The sequence below is a fragment of the Rhincodon typus genome, chromosome 10, assembly GCF_021869965.1.
Source record: "Rhincodon typus isolate 14 chromosome 10, sRhiTyp1.1, whole genome shotgun sequence".
NCBI lineage: Eukaryota > Metazoa > Chordata > Chondrichthyes > Orectolobiformes > Rhincodontidae > Rhincodon > Rhincodon typus.
Window position 1 is genome coordinate 19,249,724 of NC_063341.1, and position 16,190 is coordinate 19,265,913.

Consider the following 16,190-nt stretch of genomic DNA (forward strand, 5'->3'; position numbering starts at 1 on the left):
TTTCCTGCTCCTCTGATGCTGCCTGGCCTGCTGTGTTCCTCCAGCTCCACACTGTGTTATCTCAGACTCTAGCATCGGCAGTTCTTACTATCTCTGAGTAGATGGGGAGAAACTGTTTTTACTTGTGAAGGGATCAAGAACAAGATGGCACAGCTTGGTGAAAAAGGCAGAAACAAAATGAGGGAGAAAAATCAAGGCCTGCCAGTGGCCTAGGTGTGGAATGCACTGCCTGAAACCGTATTAGAGTTAGGTTCAATTATAGCATTCAAAAGGTACTGCTATCTGAAAAGGTAAAATGTGCAAGGTTACGAGGAAAAGTAGAAGTGCCATAGTGAATTGATCGTTCAGAGCCTTGGTGTGGACACAAAGGGGAAAATGGTCTCTTCCTGCAGTGTAGCAATTCTTTAATTCCAATAACCACGTGTTAAATAACAGATTTAGGTATGTACATTTAGAAATGTATTGTTTCAGCTTCACAGAGTGCAAACCAAAATACTGACTGCATTATGTGCAAAATATTGCAGTAGTGACAAAATGTGTCTACGTTACTTACATAGATTTCCATATTCACTGCTGAACAAATTTAATTGACAGCTTTGAGACTCTGGAACTGTCAGCACAGCAATATTCATTTATGAAAACTATTCTTTTAAATTACTAGAAATGTCTTTGTAGGTGATTTTGTTCAGAGGTTGCAAACTCCAAACTCTATAATTTATTGACTAAGGAAGGAGTTGTCTGGCTACAACCTATTTTTAATTCATTCATGGGATGTTGGCGTTGCTGACAAGACCACAATTTGCTGATTGCTAATTCCCATGAGAAAGTGGTGGCGAGCTACCTTCCTGAACATCTGCGTGGTGTGTGATGAAGGTGCTTCCACAGTGTTGTTATAGAAAGCTCATTAACGTCCTTTAGGGAAAGAGATCTTCCATCTTTGCCTGCCCTGGCCTCCATTTGACTCCAGATACACAGCACTGTAGTTGACTCTTAATCGCCCTCTGAAATAGCCTAGTGATCCACTCAGTTCAAGGGCAGTTAGGAATGGGCAACACATGCTGGCCTTGCCAGTGACACCATATTCCATGAAAGAATGAAGAGAGGAGTTTCAGGATTTTGACCTAGCCACAGTATCAGGGTATGTGATCAAAGGAAATTTACAAGGGATGATGTTCCCAAGTGCCTGCTGCCTTTTTCTTTTAGTTGCTAGAGAGTGAGAGATTGGGGAGTCCTGTTGAATAAGCCTTGGTGAGTTGTTAGAGTGCACTATGGAGATAGTACACACTGTTGTCACTGGGAGCTGATGGTGGAGTGAGTCAGTGTTAGTTAGTCCTGGTCGGCAGTAGATGATCTTTCTTTACCAGTGAGTTTGAACTCCATGCTTGTGGCTAGCACCATCATTTTTCATGAAACAAAAAAAGCAAGGAATGATGAACGCTTGAGATCTGAAACAAAAACTCAGCAAGTGTGGCAGCATCTGTGGAGAGAAAGCAGAGTTAGCATTTCAAGTCCATCTACAGTGTGGCTAAAGTGCCAGAACTCTGGAGATTGGCTAATGTTGTGCCTTTATTTAAGAAAGGCTGCAAGGATAAGTCAGGAAACTATAGACCAGTGAGCCTGATGTCAGTGGTGGATAAATTGTTGGAGGGGATTCTGAGAAACAGATTTACATACATTTGGAAAGGCAAGGATTGATTAGGGATAGTCAGCATGTCTTTGTGCGTGAGAAATCGTGTCTCACTAACTTGATTGAGTTGCTTGAAGAGGTGACCAAGAAGATTGATGAAGGTAGAGCAGTTGATATTGTCTACATGAATTTTAGCAAGGCCTTCAACAAGGTTCTGCATAGTAGACTGGTTAATAGGGTTAGATCACATTGGTTCCAGGAAGAGCGAGCAAATTGGCTTGACAGTAGGAGATGGAGATTGGTCATAGAGGGTTATTGTTCAGACTGGAGATCTGTGACCAGCAGTGTGCCACAAGGATCAGTGCTAGGTCCACTGTTGTTTGTCATTTATATAAACAATTTAGATTAGAATATAGAAGGCATAGTTAGTAAGTTTATGGGTGGCACCAAAATTGGTGCATAGGGGACAGTGAAGAAGGTTATCAAAGAGTACAGTGAAATCTTGATCAGATGGGCCAACAGGCTGAAGAGTGGTAGATGGAATTTAACTTAGATAAATGTGAGGTGTTGCATTTTGGTAAGGAAAACCAAGCAGAACTTATACAGTTTATGGTAGGGCCATGAAGAGTGTGGTTGTACAGAGAGGCCTAGGAGTTCAGATACATAGTTTCTTGAAAGTGGCATCACAGGTAGACAGGATGGTGAAGGTGGTACAAATTACTGCAGATGCAGGAATCTGTACTGAAAACAACAAATGCTGGAGATCACAGCAGTCAGGCAGCATTCATGGAGAGAGAGCAAACTAATATTCTGATGAAGAGTCATCTAGTCTTGAAACTTGCTCTCTCTCCATGGATGCTGCATGACCTGCTGTGATCTCCAGCATTTGGCATCCATACCTTCAATGCTCAAACCTTTGAGCGTAGGAGTTGGGATGTCGTGTTTTGGATGTTCAGCGCTGGTGAGGCCACGTTTGGAATACTGTGTGCAGTTCTGGTTGTCCTATAATAGGAAGGATGTTATTACACTGGAAAAGGTGGAAAAAAGATTTACAATGATGTTGCTAGTACTGGAGGGTTTGAGTTAAAGGAGAGGCTGGATAGGGACTTTTCTCACTGGCACATAGGAGGGGTGACTTATAGAGGTTTATAAAACCGTGAGAGGCATGGTTAGGGTGAAGAGCCAAGGTCTTTTCCCCAGGATAGGGGAGTCCAAAACTGGAGGCCATAAGTTTAAGGTGAGAGGAGAAAGATTGAAGAAGGACCTAAGGGGAAACCTTTTCACACATAGGACAGTACATGTATGTAACAAGTTGCCAGAGAAAGCGGTAGAGATGGGCACAATTACAACAATTAAAAGACATTTGACAGGTACATGAACAGGAAGGGTTTAGAGGGATATGGGCCAAATGCTGGCAAATGGGTCTAGTTCTGTTTGGGCATGGATGAGTTGTTTGAAGGGTCTGTTCTGGGCTATACGACTCTATAACTCTCTGGTTCCTGTGATTTCATCAGACTCTTCTTCAGACATTACACAAAAGTTTGACTACCTTCAAATAGGTCTAATTCTGCATAAACTACCTCTTAGACAATCTGGGTTGTATTCAACAGATTGTAAAGTTCAATAAGAGAAGTTCTCCCATTCCATTATTCAAGTAGCTTTTTCTCTTTTGCTTTTACTTAATGAAGAATGTGCTGCTTCGATTTGCTTTGAGTCACGTGATGCAACTACCTAAAATACACAAAAGGAGGACTTAGAGATAGTAGGAACTGCAGATGCTGGAGAATCTGAGATAACAAGGTGTAGAGCTGGATGAACACAGCAGGCCAAGCAGCATCAGAGGAGCAGGAAGGCTGACATTTCGGGCCTAGACCCTCCTTCAGAAAATTTTCTTAGGTCCTTCCCGAAAAATGGTCAGTTCCCCCACAGACTGCCACTCATAAACACGGAATAAAATGTGTTTGTATTAAATCCCCTTAAAATTCCAAGGAAGACAGTTGTGTCACTGTGACAGAGGAAGCTGATGACGAATCACTCACCAAAGCTGAGTTCAGATTTCCACTAAGCTTCAGTTTGAGCTGCCATTAATATATTCGGATAGGGTTTGAAAGGTGTCAGAAAGATTTATTTTTCTCATTCATGTGGCATCGGCACTGGTGACAAGGCCGGTATTTATTGTCCATCTGTAATTAGTCTGAAGAAAATAGTCGTGAGTTGTTTTGACCTGCTCTGACCTATAAAAGAATGCTGCTGTGGAGCACAATGTTGTTCTTAGGGTTTCTCTAGTCAGTTGGATTTCTGACATACTTAAGCTCACAGCCTTCTTGTAGCACATAGCTTGCATACGCCATAAAATGCTGCACGCTGTCTTGGTGAGACGAGTCAGACCCCACACAAGATTTGGACGTTCCATTGAATGTGTTGACACATGCAATGGTTGCTCTAGAGTCAAGCACTTGCAGATGCTCTTGACCTACTTCAATTGGTTCAAACTTTCATCCTTCGCCTAATTGAGCATCAATGATATATTCTGTGGGTTTCCTCAACTCCACTTTCCCCATAACCCTTGATTCCCTTGCTGATTAAAGCTCTATCTCAGCCTTGAATATACTGATGTTCGGGTATAAATGGACCCAACTTGCTGGCAGTCACTCTCCCTGCATGTTGGAGTGAGTGTAGTGTGTTCAGTCAGTCAGTTATGCACATCAATTAGCACAGAACATGGACCATGTGGGTAGGACTGTGATACCGTAAGCACCTCAATCAGTGGTGTTGTTATTAAATGCAAGACAGCTGTCTTAACAGGAATCCAACTCTCTGTGGTATAGGTTACATTGGCGAACACAAAGAAAACCACAGAGTGCACCAGTGCTTGTCCCTTTCACACTCTCTTATTGGCTGTCAGCATCTGTCTGTTTTTCTAGCTCTCTTGCTCGTTTCACTCTCTCTCTACCCCTCTCTGAGTTCCTCTGTAAGACTTTGGCTTTGTTTTTCTTTCTCACAACAATCTCCAATTCATTTAGGATGTTCAGCTTTCCACCGATAAAACCTTGTTGCCAATAAATGATTTTCTGTTTATTCACGAGGCTTTGAAATTCCAATTTCTTTGCCCTTGTTTATTTACTACAAATTAGAATTAGCAAGGACACTGGCTTGAACATCTTCTCGACCAGTGAGTGTGTAGTGAAACTGAGCCATGTTTAGACTCACAGAGCCTCTCCTACATTGAAAGAAATGAGGACATCACAATGCTGGGATGGGCACCTAAAGGTATTACAGGCACATCAGTGGCATTTGCTTCAAATGACAAGTATTATTAGACTGGTGTCTGTCTGTCCATAGAAACAGAAGAAACACTTACTTCTGGTAGTTAGACTCTGACTATCCTGTTGTAATGGTCTGAAGTCCTTCATTCCTCAGTAGGAATTATACCAGCTTCTAGCCCATAGAAGCTGAGGCCTTTTAAGGTCACAAAAACTTAGGAATTTTTTTCCCAGATCCAACCCCCTGATTTAGAGCAGATGGACCAAAGTTCCATCTGCTGCCTCCCCATTTGATTTTAAAGTGCCATGCAACCATTTATGAATCCAAGCATATCTCTTCCAACATGCTTGGCCTCTCTGGGCAGACACCAATGTTTCAGCCTTCTGGGAGCTCAGGAATTTTAAACTGTCTCGATATCTCTGTCGAGCTCTACTCCCTTCATCTTCCTTTCTATCTTAACTCAATTCATTTCTGAAGTTTTACAATTTTAAAAAATTTCAGCACAGCAGAATTTTTTTTTAACTGACATAGTTCCAACTTCAGGAAGTCTCTCACTAAGTTTTTCTTCTTTTGTTCCTGTAGTGATTGGAACCAGGTTGACCTCATTGACTATGAAATCATTGATTGGAGTTGTTAACCTGGGCAAATCAGGAAAGCCCTGATTGACCAACATTACCGGGAGTTTAGACTCTCCTCAGTTCAGGCAACACACTCGAGCTGACTGGCCACAGCCAGTGTAACGTGCGCAAGTAAATAAAGGGTGACTTGGTGATGGGATACCAGCCTCAGTGCAGTTATTTCAGTGGTGACAGGAGAAAACAGGATGTGCCTGAAGAACATTCACTTGCAACAGTCATCTTGGAGTTGGGGTAAGCACTTCTGGCATAGTGCCTTTATATGGGAAGCTTGACTCATTTGATCGTGCTATTGAGGATTGGGCCCAGTATGTGGACAGAATGTGATATTTTTTTCCAGGCAAATGACGTTGGGGCAGATGAAAAGCTTGTGGATCCGTAGCATTCTTGGTTAGAAGGGGCTTAATTTTCCCAGAGGTACCAGACACTAAAGCTTTCCTAGTGTGGATGGTGTTGGTTAAGGAATGTTGTGATCAAAAACCTCCTTTAATTCTGAGACGCTATCGGTTTTATTTGGCCGTTAGAGAACCAAAGAATCTGTATTGGGATTTTTGATGAGATTGAGACAACTGGTAAAGGTATGTGATTTTGGGTTAACATTGAATGAGATGCTGAGAGACCATTTGGTATGTGGGATTAATGACGTAAACCGTGCAGAAGCACCTATCAGCTGAAGCCCAACTGGACTTCAAATAGGCTCTGTAACTGGTGTTGTCATTAGTAAATGCGGCAAGTGGAGCTTGGGAGCTACAGGGTGTCCCAATGGAAGTAGACTCCCTCACCTCACCACTAGAGTGTAGGCAATCGCAGAGCCTCATGCAGGGCATGTCCTGAGCAGAGGCACCCTAGGTCAGCCCACAGCAGAACCTCACAACAAAGCTGAGCCTTGGCCAAGTGGCTAAAAAGTTCTTCAGGATCTGGGCTGGCAAGCCATAGCAGTTGCTGCCAGTATGAGGAGCCGAAACAGTAAAGGACTCCTACAAGGCCTGACTTGAGTAAGAAAATTCGTAGGCTGGTACCCAAGAGAGTGCACACCCTGGAAAGTCCCCCTATATGTGGATTGAAACAATTAAATTGCTAAGTGACATCCAAATCAGAATTGATTAAAATTACTGTTTGGTTAAATGGTCACCCAGTTCCCATGGAGGTCGATACTAGCGCAGCTGCATCTGTAGTTGCGGAATCTGTCTTTAACAAGATTGACTCAGGACTTCAACCCTTAAGTTTGTGCAAGATCTCAGCCAGACTGAGCACATTCACTGGGGAACTGTTGCAGATTAAGGGTATGACTTTGTTTCCGGTCTTCTATGAGAAGCAGTTGGGACAGTTACCACTGATGGTAATAAGAAGTTCAGGCCCAAGCCTATTGGGGTGGGATTGGTTGAAAAAGATTCACCTGGATGGACTCAACATTTTTCGATTAGAAAATGGCTGCCTCAGTGAAGTCCGAGTGAAACACCCAGGAGTATTTCAGGAAGGGCTTGGAACTATCAAAGGGGGCAAAGCTATTCTACATGTTGACCAGGAAGCAATTCTGAGATTTTGCAAGGTCTTCCCAGTGCCATTTGCTTTGCGGACAAAAGTAGAGGCAGAAATCAGGAGGCTGGAGAGCGAGGGAGTCATGAAAGCAGTGCAGTCTGCAGAATGGGCAGCACCAGTCGTACTGATTGTGAAGCGTGATGGCTCAGTTCGCCTTTTTGGGGATTTTAAGCAAATGATAAACTGCTTCTCGTGGCTGTATAAATACCTGATCCTTTGCATAGAGGACTTGTATGCAAAGTTGGTTGGGGGGGTGCTATCCTTTACAAAGCTAGACATGTACCATGCCTATCTGCAATGGTGACTGGATGAGGAGTCCCAGAAGTACATGACAATTATTACCCATAAGGGTTTATATCAAGATTCAAAACTGCCATTTGGGGTATCATCAGCCTGTGCTCTTGTCCAGCAGACCATTTTACAAGGGCTACCCTCGGTTTCCATTTATCTGGATGACATACTAGTAACAGGAAAGACCAATAAAGAGCACTTGGAGAACTTGGGCATAGTACGTAAACGTCTCTCCCAGGCGGGCATATGCCTTAGAAGGGAAACATGTGTGTTCCAGGCACCCTAAGTGACCTGCTTGGGTTACAGAATCAATAAAACCCAGTCACACACATTGGAAAAGAAAGTGAGAGTGATCAAATGATCCCTAGCTCCCATGTCTGCACCGGAGCTTAGGTCTTTCTTTGAGTTAGTGAATTATTACAGAAAATTGATACATAACCTGACCTCTCTCTTGGCAGCCTTATACCTGCTATTGAAAAAGGGTCAGCCTTGGAAATGGTCACGTAGGCAAGAAGTTGCCTTTAGGGAAGTGAAGTCATCTAAGGTGTTGGCCCGCTATGATCCAAAGCAAGAGATAGTACTGACATGCGATGCCTCCCCATACGTTATCGGGGTAGTGTTGGCTCACCGGTGGCCCAATGGAGAGGAACACCCAATAGTGTATGCTTCCCAGACTTTGGCTGATGCCGAATGCAAATATGTCCAGATAGAGAAGGAAGGTTTGGCATTCATCTTTGATGTGATGAAGTTCCACCAGTATCTTTTCAGATGGAAATTTGTCATAGTAACAGTTCACAAACCGCTGCTAGGGCTACTGAAGGAAGACAAGGAATACCACCCATAGCTTCTGGTATAAGTCAGTGTTGGACCCTTAATCTCAGCATGCACAAGTTAGAACACCATCCACAAAGCCAAGTGGCTAATGCAGATGCCTTGAGCCACCTCCCACTGGCAGATACTAGACTGGTGGTGCCTCCCCTGGAAGAGTCCGTTTTGGTTTTGAACTTCCTGGACACCCTTCCAGTCACTGCTGACAATATACAAATGTGGACACACAAAGATCCGGTCCCAGCAAAACTAAAACAGCTGGTGGTCCTGGGAGAAACTAAAGGGCCATTGCAACCTGGACTGAAACCTTTCTGGACCCGCCGAGACCCATATTACTGTAGAGGATGGCATATTACTGTGAGGAGCAAAGGTGGTTGTCCTAAGTATAGGTCACCACCAGATATTGGCTAAACTCCACCAGGATTGTCCGGGGTTTCGAAAATGAAGACACCAGCAAGAAGCCATGTCTGGTGGCTGCATTTGGATGCCGACAAAGCTGCATTGGTGGGGCAGTGCCCAGAGTGCCAACGAGCAAAAGAATTGCCACCAGTATTTGTGGGAACGGTCAGGAAAACCCTGGACTCGGTTGGATGTCAACTATGCCGCCTTTCATGGGCTTAATGTTCCTGGTCATTGTGGACATCCATTCAAAGTGGTTGGATGTGCATAAAGTTTATTCAGCAAACTGAGGGATGACAATTGAGAAGCCACGAGCATCATTCGTAATACATGGACGCCAGCAAGTATTGGTCACAGGCAATGGGGTATAATTTACCAGCAGGGAATTCGAATATTTCCAAAAGTCAAATGGCATATGGCACATAAGGACAGCTCCATACCATCCATCATCCAATGGTCTAGCGGAAAGAGCGGTCCAAACATCGAAGGCAGGCTTAAAGAAGCAGCCTACAGCATCAATTGATACCAAACTGTCCAGGTTCCAGTTCGATTGGTAAATTGTAAGTTGCTGTTATCTTTGTTTGTAAAACAGAAACTGAACATATTGGCATGGGACCAGTTTGTGATCTCTCCAACCAGCTAAGGTGACCCTTAAACTCTGCTATTTGAAAGATCTTGAAAGACTTGGGAAATAAAGTCAAGGTCTTGTGGTGCAGTGGGTAGCATCCCGGCCTCTCAGCTGGAAGCTCTGACTTGTAAATCTGTCCAACATATACCAACGGTAGACAATAAATCCAAATGAGATTCCTGGTTGGCCTTGTGATAGATAGAAATTTTAGTCTGCTGCTATCCATAGATCCAATACGACAAGTGCATGTAAAGGTATATTTGCCACAGCAACTTGGCCTCCTTGTGAGTGGATCAGGGCAAGGTGTTGGGGCAGTTTGGTTCAGTTGCCTGGATGAACGGTATGGATCAGATTGGTGTCGATAGCCTGGGGTTAATCCCCATTCCAGCCAGGGTGGTATTCTGATTCATGTCCTTGCCCTGCCTGTGGTGGAGATTGAGGTGCAATTGGTCTTTGAGCAGAAAACTGAAGGAGAAGGCATAAACTCAACAGCTTCCTGGCCAGTTTCTATTCGGTCTGAAATAGGTACTTCCCCAACTGACATCAGGGAAGGGAGCATTATCGCTGTCTGATCTGAAAGGACATTTTTTTTTAATGTGTGTGTGTGTACAATGAGCACAACATGCTCTTTCTGTGACCTATACTTTTCATTTCTTTCCATCTGCAATCAGAAATAACAAAATATAGTTAAACACCTGAAAATACTGACCTTTATCAACCGTAGTTGAGATCCTGATAAGATCATTTTGGTTAAAATAGCAAACTGCTTCAAGTGTTAAATTTTGGATTTTAGGAGATAATATCACATTTTTAGTTGCTGTGCTGTAATTAGTGTTATTGGATGTACATACAGGAAACAAGCTCAAACCTTTAAGGGCCTGTTGTTACAATGCATGTTTGCTATATTTGTAAATCATAATTGTGGAATCATGACTGAAACTCATTCAAAGCCCACCTATGCCTATTGTTCTGTCCTATACTAACTTTTGCACATCCTTCAGTCTGGTCTTTTGTTGGCCTACATTTTCTCCCAGCATCCCAGACGTTAAATTTCTAATTAATTTCTTTGTCTGCAAGTTCACCCATTGACTCATCTCCCTTGTCTTACCAACCTCATGTCCCACTCTGCAGTAACCATTTCTCTGACCCTGTCCATTTGTTAAGCTTACCTTCTTATCCCCTATTTCTTCATGGTAGAAATATGGTTACCTAAGACTGTATTCCATGGTCTTTAGTTTCTGAAATCCTTTAGCCGCACCTTATTCCTTCAAGCTTCTGGTTGGAAATCACCGCAGAGCCAAACTTATCACACAGACTGGCTTAGATTGCACTGGGTGCTCTGAGGGTTTGGGAAGCATGGGGATGCAGAGGGAAACGTTACAGAATTTTGTCCCCCAAAATTGATTTAAGATTTTTTGATTGGTTCTTCCACCTCTCCCATAGGTGATCACATGATTTTGGGAGCAGTGAAGGTGGTTGGAGGTGGTGAATAGTTATTGTTGTAGAGAGTATATGTATTGTGGTGGGTAATTGAGTGGGACTAAAGGATCTTTACCTGTTCAGCATTCTTCCTTTGATCCTCATCCTTTCATAAACATTCTCAAAACACAACTGGTTGACCAAGCTCTGGGCTACTCGACCCAACTGTATTCTTGTATGGGTTAGGATCTCAACCCTGTTACTTCATTGTTTCACTTCTATATTGAAAATGCACGATAAATGCAATTTGTTGATTCCAAAGATCAGCTATCTCAAGGCAATACTTTCAATGTGTCATGCAGAGAACTACATATCTGCAAAATTCTTTGAAATGGTACCCTGCACTCTGCACCTTTAGCTGGTTTCTCTTTTTTTTTTGTTTATTACACCACTCTGCGCCTCTAAAGTTAAAATTGTACCTGTATTTCCGAATGTCAATGTTGGGAAATTCCAGGGCAAGGAGATCAGCATTTCCATGGATGCAGGAATTCTGCCTCCGCTTCCAAGTCTGAAGGTCAGCAGAGCACCAGATGCATAGCCAATGGCCAGTCAGTCACTAATGGGCTGTGGCAGGTTGGATACCTGGATCAAATCAATGCACTTTCTGGCTCATCTCTCCAGTTTTAGTCTGCATGAATATCCTCGTTAATTTTTTTTGTCACTTTTGTTTGTAAATAACAATTGACTGACAGTAAGACAAAGGCAAAATATTGCAGATGCTGCGACTCGGCAAAAAAAGGGGCAGGAAATGCTGGAAACAGCCCTTACTTTTGTCTCCATGTCATAACATTTCTTACCTTGCCTGAGAATTGTCGATTTCACTTCAGCCAGGTTAATCAATCCTCTGGGCAAAACCTTTGATCTTAGTTTGTTTTTTCAGTGAACACTTGCATTGCCACTCATGTAAATGTAATATAGGATGTGTCTGAGACTTGCGCAAACTTGAAAATTTCAGTTATATCCTTCCACAGTTAAAAAAAAAGTTGCTCTGCAACACTGAAATAGGAAATGTGGGAGAAGATCCAGATGGGAGATTGTACTGGAACTCTGCCCTTAGCCTCAATAGTATAAACTAAGGACCAACAAACCTGAGTAATAAATTGGGCAGATCTGTTATGCCCAAAACAATCCTAACTCTAATGAGAACATTTATCTGTTGTTCAAACTCTCAGGATGTCACTGCCATCATATACTGATCAATCTCCGTCTCCCTTTTGACCTCTGTCTTCAAAGTATGGCTTCAAAGCTTTCAAAATTTCTTCAGAGCTCTCTGCTTCTCAATGAGGTGTAGGGTGCAATGCAGTTTATAGCACACTTCCCCAACAATGGTAACATGGTTATTACTCTTGCTCGATTTGTTTATTGAATCCCGTAGTCATGTTATAGTTTTCCCACTGAGAATGAAACAAATTCCAATCCTGTCTTATACATTTACACAGGAGGGAATAGAAAATTCACAACCATTCTAACTCAGCAGTACTTCAAAGTTGCAGACTGCAGTTTTTAATTCTTTGTTCCTTTTTAAATTCGGGACCAACTTCTCTTTCAGCTCTGAAAATTCACACAATCTCAGCTTAATACTTATAACAACATGTTTCAAGTGACTCGTTCAATGGTTACCACAAACTAAAATGAAAGCAACTTGCAAGATAGGGAGAGGTCATACGTCCATAACGTCAGCTTTGCAATTGCATTTCTCCAAGCAGACAATAAGCCTTTGTGTGTAGTCATATCAAAAATTGAGACATCACCAGGAATTATTTACATTTTAATTAACTTTCTCTGCTTGCAAGCAGAAAAAGAATGGCATATGTGCATGTAAAATTGGTTCAAATAGCTTTCCAATTCACAACTTTTTAGTTTTCCCATGAGAAAATGAAATTTCTATTTAAGTATTTGCTTTGCTTTATCACTGTTTCCTGGTTCACTGTCTATTTCTTTGAAAAATTAATTTTATGATTTGAAATGAGATTGAAGTAAAATGTGGTGTACTATTACCTACCAACTACTTGTCAAGGTGCAAGAATAGTTTCGTTAGCTAAAGATAATCGAAAATTCAAATCCATCACACATAACTGAAAGGTTTGTTAATGAAGTAACAAGCCAATGTCAATCAGGTTGTGAATTGCAAGTATGTTTCAGTTCTATTTTGCTAAATGCAGTTTAGTCAATTGTTGATAGGCCAAATGGGTGTGGGTCATGTGATGAAGACAGTTTAGTTCTGTAGATTGGGGAAGTTTGGATTATGACAAATGTGGGTAACACGGAGGGAGTTTTGCTACCTGGAGCATAAGGGGCAATTTGGATATCAAGACAAGTTTGGTTATGGTGAAGGAACACTGTATAGTGGGTGATCATGGCAGTTTGATTATGTAATGGTGAGGAACAATTTGTGATGTTGTGGAATTTAATTAGTGTTGGGTTTTGGCATGACAAGTGTGGTTTGTTTGTATATGATGGTAGCTTGCTTGTTTTGGGAGCCCCATTTCTGAATGGAAATGAAAGTCAATTATCTGATCCAGAACAGGTTTTGAACCCTTTAGGTGACGTTTCTGGCTGAAGTGAAAATGGAAAATGTCAAAACTTTGAATACATTTTCAATTGTGAGAACTGTCTCTTTTTATGTTTTCTGAAAACTGTAGACAGAAATGACACAGAATAGTATTACATAAGAAGTGTTTTAAAGGCAGCTGTACGTTTGAAAAGCAAGTAACTTGACACCTATGCTCAGCGTCATGTAAACAACTGTTTGCTTGAAAAGCAGTAATTGAAGTTTGAGTTGCAGATAATTTAGAGCTAAGGGGGTGCAGAGATGCATCACTGGTTAACAACAAGAGGTTGATTAGTCTATGGACTGGTGACCAGTCCATAATGATAGAGACCTTTTGTTCTGCCTGTCAACAGCTGTGCCATTGTTAATCAGGTAAATGAGCAGCTTGGAGCTGGGAACAAGTTACAGAGAGGGAGAAAACTTCAAGTCTCTCCTAACTTAGGAGTAGTGTCTCTGTTCTCTGCAGTCAAAACTAATTTTAAGCAGGAAAATAACCAGTTTACCTTTGCTGCAACAGTTGTTGTAAATTGTGACTTGCAATTGATAAGTCAGAGACATTTTGTTGAGTGAACTCTTCACCTTGTGTCTCTTAGCAACTAGTGGAGGCTTTTGGAGAAAAATGACTGAAGCAATGTGCTGACCAGCAGCAGAGTCATGAAGATCATCTCAACCTTCCCCTCTGCCCAACAACCTATTTTACCCTGTCTGTTTCACTATGTTAGTGTGTAAGAATGAGATTCTAATGGGATTAGAATTTTAATTAAGTGTTAAAATGCTGATGATTTATAATGTTTTGTCAATAACTGAATAGGAATTCTTGTTCAGTACAGAAACTCAGTCTGTGGTTTCTATCAACTTACATCTGAAGGGGTTTAGCCCTGATTGTATTAAATGACAAAGCTGGCTCAAGTAGCTGAATTGCCTACTCTTGCTTCTAGTTCCTGTGTTCTTATGGAAGTCAGGCAAATTGAGGAACTTTGTATACTCTATAAAATCTTTAGCTTTTGTGATGACTCTGGAAATAGTGGGCTTGAGTAGGATTCACCTGTGTATTACACTAGCCCTGTCTTTCATAAAATGTGAATTAGCACTGTTCACTGTTCCTGTTGGTTCTGCTCTGTGGATATTTTTTATCAAAAGCATATTTATAATTGGGAGGATATAATGGTTGAAATCTTCTGATCTACATCAGAACCTCTGCAGCTGACAATGATGGTCAGGAAAACTCTGCACTTACCTGGCTACCTGGTTTAAAAGGGTCTAGCTTCTGAAGAACCCACCTCGTGTTGAAATCCAGCGACCAGCAAAGGCAATTGGTAAGGAACAACATAGTCCCCCGTTTTTTCAGCATTTGCTGTTGTATAGTAAGTATAAATGTGCAGTGTGAATGATGAATGGGGAGGGTCAGGAGGGAGTTAGCAGGTCAGCGTAAGTATTTGGAGGGCCAGTGCTGCTGTTACTTGAGGGTTAGACTCAGGATCAATCTGTCCTACACTCACTTGGTAATGACCTAGGCAATTCTCACAGATGTCAGTGTTTAGGGACCTCTACAAGGTCCCAGCAAATACCTGATCTCTGACAATCTGGAGACTGGACAATCTGGGCCAGTAAGTGCAGGGTTAGATAGTTAAGAACAGAAACTGAATTGTTAAAGAATTCTTGCATTCTGTATCTCACTCTGATCTCATAAATTATGGTGCTGTACAAGGTAATAATTCTGAAAGAGTTAATATTGAACAGCATTAAACTCCGCCTAGTCTGATGATGTCATGAAATCTTTAAGTGGAGAGGAAGCAGATTAGCATAAGTCCTGATGGAGACTGAGGTTTCATTTAAATTTTTGGCAAAGATCTGTAGCGTAGGTTGTGGATGAGGTTGTTGACTTGCTTGCTGACCAGAATTGTACATAATGACCGAAAAGTGGCCTCACTAATGTAATGTTGTACAGCTACAACATGACGTCCCAATTCCTATACTCAATGCTCTGACCAATGAAGGCAAGCATGCCAAACACCTTCTTCACTGCCCTGTCTACCTGTAATGCCACTTTCAAGGAACTATGCACCTGCACCCCTAGGCCTCTTTGTGCGGCAACATTTCCCAGGGACCTACCATTGACTGTGTAAGTCCTGCCCTGGTTTACCTTACCAAAATGCAACACCTCACGTTAATCTGAATTAAACTCTATCTGCCATTTGTTGGTCCATTGGCCTATCTGATCAAGATCTCATTGTACTCTTTGATAACCTTCTTTACAGTCCACTCTACTATAAACCAATTTCGCTGTCATCCACAAACTTACCAAACATTCCTCCTATATTGTCATCCAAATTGTTGACATAAATTATATGACAATACAGGCTCAATCATACAACTTTGAGGGAAATACAGGAGCAAAGTAACCTCAGGGTTCAAGTGCATGATTTTTCAAAGGTGGCCAGGCAAGTTCAAACAGTTGTTAAGAAGCCTCATAGGATCCTTGTATTTATAACTAGAGGTATAGAATATAATAGCAAAGAAGTGACGATACACCACTACAAATTATTGGTCAGACCACATCTGGAGTATTGTGTTCAGTTCTGGGCATTTTATTGACAGAAGGATGTTAAAGCCCTGGAGAGAGTGCAAAGGAGATATACTAGAATGATAGAAGGAATGAGGGATTTTAGATAGAAGGAAAGATTGGAGAAATTGGACTTATTGTCCTTGGAGCAGAGAAAATTGAGAGGTGATCTTATTGAGGTGTTCAAAATTACAAACAATTCTGACAGGGTAAGGAAGAATATTCTATTTCCACAAGTTGGTATGTCAGAAACTAGGAGTCACTATTTCAAGATTGTCTTCGAGAAAGCTAGTAGTGAGATGAGGTTAAACTTCTTCCTTCAGAGAGGTAGTAGGAACTGTTGATGCTGGAGAATCTGAGATAACAAAGTGTGGAGGTGGATGAAC